The sequence below is a fragment of the Dipodomys spectabilis genome, unplaced genomic scaffold (assembly GCF_019054845.1).
Source record: "Dipodomys spectabilis isolate Male_0828 unplaced genomic scaffold, ASM1905484v1 ptg000115l, whole genome shotgun sequence".
NCBI classification, from domain to species: Eukaryota; Metazoa; Chordata; class Mammalia; order Rodentia; family Heteromyidae; genus Dipodomys; species Dipodomys spectabilis.
The window spans coordinates 12,184,673-12,192,528 of record NW_024870792.1 but is presented as its reverse complement, the minus strand read 5'-3'; positions in this window follow the sequence as shown (position 1 = coordinate 12,192,528).

Below are 7,856 nucleotides of genomic sequence, written 5' to 3'. Positions count from 1 at the left end.
CCCACTACAGATGAATGGATCCAAAAATTATGGTACTATATATAATGGAATATTATGCAAACATTAGAAAGGACAAAATAATGGCATTTGCAGGGAAATGGATGGAACTAGAACAAATCATGTTGAGTGACATAAGCCAAGATTAGAGAGACAAATGGCACATGGTCTCCCTGATATGCAAATGTTAAATTCAAAATGCAAAGAGATATGACTAAGTAAACAGGACTCAAAAAAAAGGATCTCTTCTTAAATTGTTGCATCATTTTTACATGACTCCATGTTCTTGACCTTACATATGGTATATACATATGCACATCTCAGGGAAGCTAGAAGGATGGTACAGAATCAGAGGGAAAAGGATGGAAAAATACAATAGAGGATCCATCAGCTGCACTGGACATTGATAAAAGTGAACTAAGCAACTCAAGGGTAGTGATGGGAGGGAGGGAATGAGAGAGAAAGAAATGTACGTATTTCCCAGAAAATGGAATCAAACAGTCACTTTTCAAATTTTTTATGTTAGGTTGGCAAAGGTGAGACAGTGTTGCCCACGGTGGTCTTGAATACATGCGTTCAAGCAGAAAAAAAGAAATGTACATATTACCCAATTTGGATGAAATAGTTGTATTGTCAAATTTGTAGAATTCAGAAGCTTTATAGAACATGATAATGACAATTCGCTTTGTGAAGTTAAAATGGGTTTGTGACTTTAGCTAGGTATCACTATCCCTCAATACTGTGAAATTTGTGTAATCACTTAATCTCAATAAAGAAAAAAAAGAATATCGAGTGGATATCCAACTGACTTCAAAGTATGTGCATACTTACATTAGCTTAGCACTGGGCAGGACAAGATACGCAATGAGCCTTTGTGCAAACAGAGTTCTACAGACAGCCACACAGCTCAAGATTTGTTCAATTACTTTTTAAAAATATTATATATAGGGGCTGGGAAGGTGGCTCAGCGGTAGAGTGCATGCCTTGCAAGCATGAGGCCCTGGGTTCGATTCCTCAGCACCACATACACAGAAAAAGCCGGAAGTGGCGCTGTGGCTCCAGTGGCAGAGCGCTAGCCTTGAGCTGAAGAGCTGAGGGACAGCGCCCAGGCCCAGAGTTCAGGCTCCATGACCGGCAAAAAATAAAAATTAAAAAATTAAAAAAATAAAAATATTATATATAAATTTTTCCTATGGTTTAAAAAAGAAAAAAACTTGGAAAAATTAGATTAAGTAAGCCAGACCCAAAGAAACATAGATCCCATGGTTTCCCTTATTTGCAATAACTAGTATATGTCTAGGATAATCTTACCAGACAAGCAGAAAAGGTCAAAAGCTATGTACATATGACCATATAAGATGATGCTAAGGGAAATGAACCCCAAGATTGGGCACATGAGGTTTTATTTTTGTCGCTGTTGTTTTTAACGTACTATGTGATTTTTTTGTTTCTTTCGTATGTTCTTCCCCCATGGTAGAACCTCTGTTTTCACTGCATTTGTTTCTGGTGCCCTGCATCTTGTATATACATTTTTTCTAATTTGGGGAAGGGAAAGGAAATAACAAAATGCTGAAACAAGGACACAGGTTGACCCATTGTAACAATGAGATGTACAAGACACTATGTTGAAAACAAACTTTACAGCTTGCAGGGGGAGGAAGGAGTTGGGGAGGTGGGGAGGGAACGGATGGTAGAGGGAAACAAAGGAGGAGGGGTAACAATGCTCGATAGGAAATGTACTCATTACCTTACTCATGTAACTGTAACCCTTCTGCACAGTATCTTTACAATAAAATATATTTTTTAAAAAACTATCAACTCATTATTCACTCTTTTCTCTTCTCCACTGCCTATAACCAAATGTCATCCAACTACAGTCCTGTGGTCAAAGTCTAAGAGCCATCTTCCATCTGTTCACTGTTCTCCAAGTGCACTGACACCAGCTTCCCTCATCTGGAATACCACACATTCTCTGTTCTCGAATCCTGCTCTTACCCCACATCAATTCTTCCTATAGAGTCGGGGTAAACTTTTAAGAACATAAATCTCATCATGCTGTTCTTCAATTGATAACATGCTAATGGTATTGATGCAAATTAAGTCCCTAATATGAATACCTTGGCCCTCCATGATTGTCTGTATTTCCTACAGCTCCTTCTCTTTTCCAACCATAGCTTCTCCAGATGACTGGATGCTTGCCAATGGCCCTCAGCACACCTGGTCTGCTGTCCTCACAGAGCGTAGAGGACAGCATGCCCACTCAGAATCACCTAGTCTATTCATCAGAGAAATCTTCCCTAATCAGCGAGGGTGAATCCAGATTTTATAAGTCCCAAAGCTTATATGATTTAAGGGGGAAAAAAAAACACATTTTATGGGAAAAATAATGTCTTTTATCCCTTATATTTACAGTAGCAGGGACTGAAGGAAAATAACTTTTTTAAATCTTAAATACAAATCATATAAACCTCTGAGTATGGGAATATCCAGAGCCTCATAAAAGGCCTTATAAAGGACCTCATGCTTAGCCGCTTAAGCTTAACAGTGATCTCTACTTTGCAGCTACCTTGTTGATCAGGGTCTCTTCCCTCTCCACCTTTATTGAATCTTATTTATCCTTCCCAGCCTTCCTCACAGTTTATCATTGGAGATTGGCTGCCTTTTGCATTGGATTGTATATTCCAGCGATGTAGGTGCTAAGAACCCACCACCACGGCACAGTAGCATTCGGTAACTACTTTTGGTTGAAAGAGTGCATAATGAAATAAATGTTGAAATGAATGATTCTAGACGAATGTAAAAGAACTACTGAAAAATCTGCATATCATTAAAATGGCGTTGCTTTCTTTGTCACCCATGGGAAGAAGCCTAGACAGTGGCCTGAATCCTAGTGGACAGGGAACAATTGTTATGCCCTATCTCTCCCAAACCCCTGAGATATTTAAGGTTGGGCAGAAAAGAAGTTGTCCAAGAAGGTTGAGCCTGGTTACCTGTGTCAAAAAATCACACCTCCTCTGTGTCAGAGGAAGAATTGTGGTTTCTGCTTGTGGTCATGTTAGACTGAGCCCAGGGTGTCAGCATCATCTGTGCAGCCCTGGATGCTCCAAATGCAAGCCTGCCCTCTCTGAATGTGTTTCTACACCTGTTCCCTCATTTATTCATGCATTTCCAAGTCAGCCTGAGCTCATTACTGCAAGACATTTTCCACTCTCTGGGTTGTGGCCTGTGGTTTGCCTCCTTTCTCCAAGGAGAGCTGACACCAGAACCCAGGCATGTTTAGAACTACATTCTCCCCTCTCATTTCTGAAGTTAAAATTGGGGGTGGGGTAGTGGGGAAGAGGGCTTGAAATATTATCATGTCTTACTAAGATGATGGTCAACTAAGATGATAGTCAAATACTTTTAATTTTGGTTAAGAATAAAGAGTTCAACAAGCACTTCCTTGATTTTCAGCTAAATATTTCCTCTGTGCTAAAACCTGCCATGTAAATGCTAATGGAGATTTTGTTATTAAACTCTAAAATTATCTCTACATGTGATCACTAAATGTTTTCCATTGTATTTTTTAATGAGATAGATTGTCACTATCTTTTATAGTTTGTATTTGTTTGTTTTATTTATCCTGGACTAAACAAGAAATAGTACAGTTTTAGGTCTAGACTGCTACAAAATCTTTGTTTGCCTTCTGTTAGAAATTTTTTGGCTAAAACAAGAGCAATAATAACAAGTTGCACAAATTTAGGAATGAAGTCCAGGTTCTCTTGTATTTATGTGAACAAACTGCATTCCATTTGTTGAGTGGTTTTGGATCTACACCATTCATTTATCTAGAACAGTTAAACAAGTCAGCTAGAGTGTGTATTTTATGGTTAAATTAACCTGTGCTACGTTCCTTATGGTAGCAATTCAACTTCAGTCCTCTCCTTGGCAGATTGAACCTTAGTATGACCATATTCAAGTCTAAACTCCAGTATATCAAACATAAACTTCTGATTGGGAGCTGTTTCAGGATCAATTTACATTCAAATAAAAAGGCACTCCAGTGAGAGCACATTAAGATGTTTAAATTATGGGCCATGTGGGATCCATCAAGCAAGAAAAGCAGTTGTAAATCAAACTCCGGTGAATGGGTTAAACACACAGAGGGTTTTAGTGCTCTGGCCACACTTCCTAAGATCTAAAAAAAAAACTTAGCAACCTAAATGAAAATTTAAGGAAATAGTAAAAATAATGCTTTTAGAAATAACAGCTACCACTATGCACTATGCTTGAGGTCCTGGGTTTGATCTCTGGCTCTACAAAAACAAACAAAAAATATATACATAAATAAATAACAACCATATTTACACTTTTTCACTACTGCTGGAATGCCAGCTTGAAAACTGGCATTGAGTGCTAGGATCACATTTGACTGTCTCCAACTAGAATTAATAGGAGGAAGAATAGACTGAAAAGAGACCAGCCAACGGGTTAAGGAAGTCTTTTAAAAAAAATAGAAATACCTGTCATTTTTGTTTCTTTTTAGATTCTATCATCTCATATTATATGCATAATAAAACACAACAAAGAATGTTAAACTGTCTATGGCAAAATAAAATTATCAGTACCTGAATAAAAGTTAAATTCAATAAATAAACTGTCTTACCATTTAAAAAAAAAAGTGTTTGTTCAATAAATAAACTGTCTTACCATTTAAAAAAAAAAGTGTTTGTTCATACTGATGCCTGATGGTAGGCATTTTGTGTTAGAATATGAATACTCATTCATACAGAACTTTTTCTAAAGAATGTGTCTTTTAACTGGGTTCCTGTGGCTCAGCCTGTAATCCTAGCTACTCTGGAATCTGAGAGCTGAGGATCATGGTTCAAAGCCATCCCAGGCAGGAAAGTCCTTGAGACTCTTACGTCCAATAAATTAATCAGAAAAACCCAGAAGTCGTGCTGTGGCTCAAATGGTAGAATGCTAGCCTTGAGCACAAAGAGGCTCAGGGACAGCGCCCAGGCCAGGAGTTCTAGCCCCAGAACCAGCAAAAAAAAAAAAAAAAAAGACATCTCCCCATTTGTAAGGAAATGGAAAGATTTGGAAAAATCTATTAAGTGAAGTAAGGCAGACCCAAGGAAAAATAGATCCCATGACTTCCCTCATTTGTAATAATTAGTGTATGTCTAGGATATTGAGCAGAATAGCTCAATAGCTATGTACGTATCACCATATAAGATGATGCTAAGCAAAATGAACTCCAACACATGGGAAAAAAGAGGATTTTGTTTTGTTGTTGTTTTTAATGTACTATGTGATTTCTTTTTTCTTTTGTGTTTTTTTTTCCTTTGGTTTATTCCCTGTTGTCACTGTATTTGATTTTGGTACCTTGGCTATTGTATATATGTTTATCTGAATTAGGGAAGGGAAGGGGAACAACAAAATGGAGAGACAAAGGACAAGGGGAGAGCCAATGCAACAGCGATACTCACAAGATACAATGTTGGAAATAAGCTGTTCAACTTGGGGGGAATTGGGAGGAGGGAAAGTGGGAGAAAAATGAGGGAGGGTGTAACAAGTTCAACAAGAAATGTACTCACTACCTTATGTATGTAACTGTAACCCCTCTGTACATCACCTTGACAATGAAATTTAAAAATAAAAGAATGTGCCCTTTCAGGGACTATATATGTGTACACACACACACAGACACACACACACACACACAGACACACACACACACACACATGGATATGTATGGGGGGGTTTGTATATGGGCAATGGCTCCTGTAATTAATTGTTCCCATGGGTGAAGAACTAATGTCTCCATTTTGTGTCTCTTCCCTTTCAATCCCCTCTACTCTACTGTACTCTAAGCACTGATTTAAGGCAAGCCAATAAACATGAAGGAAACATGTCAGCAAATTCTTGAAGTGAAAAATGTGTGATCCCTGAAGACTGAGTTTTTAATGGTAGGACTACCAGCAAAGCTCTATTTAAGCACCAGAGTAATATATTTAGTAGCAAATTTCTATGTCACCTGAAGCTAATTTCATTGAGTCCAAAAAAAGGATCAAGAAAAAGAATTTGATTAGTTCCACAAGGTAGGCAAACCCAGCTTATCTGAACTCCTATTTTTGTAAATAAAGATTTATTGGCATACAGCCCTGCTCATTCAGGCATTCATTCATTGTCCATATCTATTTTTAAGCCTTAATGGCAGAGCTGAGTATGCAACAGTCTGAATAACCTCCCAAACCTTAAGTATTTATTGTGGGACCCTTTACAGAAAAAAAAATGCCAATTTCTGAATTAGGTTGATCCTTTCTCAGCTGGATTTTTGGTTATCATCCATTTTTCCAGTATAGACTTGTCCAAGCCTTTCTTGAGTTATTCTTATTTCCCAGTCTCAGCAAAAGCCACCACTGTTTTGAGAACCCACAGTGTGTAGCCTGGAATGCAGAGCTTGCACTTTTGGAACATAAGCACTTCGCCTTGATATAATTTTAGTACTTCTGCAACTCCCTATGAAATGAAAAACACCAAGAAGCTCTTCTGACAAAAATTCAGCTCTTATTGAGAACACAAATCATTCTAAGTACTCTCTCCTTGCTGAACTCAGTTATGAACAATAGCCTTTTGGGGAAGCCAAACTTTAACAAGTAACTTAGGTGAAGATGATTTTACCTGTTCTGTTCTTTTATGGAAAATATCACCATGGATAGTAGTCCATATAATAAACTCTATTCCACCTAAAGTTTTAAGGATTGTCATATTTTGGCAGTCAGCATCTTTATAGAAATAATCAACATGAACTATTAAACTTCCTATAAGTTTACCATCCTCCATATCCAGTTCTTTGATTCCAAGATAAATCATATTATCAGGAATAAAGCTCACATTTGTAAAAGTGATGTCAATGCATGTAGAATTCAGTACATTGTGGTGATTCCAGAATCTTTCTCCCCCTTGATTTTTTTCAGACAGGATCTTACCCTGTAGCATGAGCTGGCCTCAAACTCAAGATTGTCCTGTCCAGCCTCTCAGTGCTAGGACTACAGGCATGAGCCACATGACCTTTAAAAAACAATCAAATGAGCATTTGTCTTTTGAACATGCTATTTTCTAAGCACATCTGCCTTGCTGGAAGAAAACAAACTGTCAATCTTCATTTCAAAGATGAGTCAAGACAATTTTTGGTTCTGTTATCTTTAACTTGGAAGAGAGAGAACAGGGTAAAGAGTAGGTTCTCTTGGAAAACACTTTTTTTCCAGGCTTTGTAGCATTTGCCTGAGCCCTGTTTGGGAGCTGTATGCCTCGTAAAGTACTCAGAAGTAATAGATGCATCTACATGTTCCAGGCTCTATTTAACAGTCTCCATGCAGCTCATCTCCCCTCAGTTTGAAACTCATGGACAAGGCCAAAGTCAATCCATTGCAAAGTGGGAATTTGAATGCTGGTATCCCAACTCCAAGGTCCTTTTCATTGTATGGAAGAGGAACTTGGTGATTAAATATCTTAATGGCTGTTCCCAAGAAAAAACAATGATTGTGGGAAAACTTTAGCTCTAGGAACTTTAGCTTTAGAGCAGCTTAGAGCCAGATGTGGCAGTATACACCTTGAATCCTAGCTATTCAAGAGGCAAAGCCAGGATCTCAAATTTGAGGCCAGCCCAGACAAAAGTTAGCTTCATCCTACTTCAAAAACAAAACACATATGAAAGAGGTAGGCATGTATCAAGTGGTAGAGCCTAGAGTAGCTTAAGACTAGACTCTCTGAGCTGGGGAACCTAATAAAAGAAATCAAGATGAGCTTGATATTGGTTAATACATTATAAGAATACCAGTTGCTTCTATTAGCCTTAAATCTGATCCTTTAGC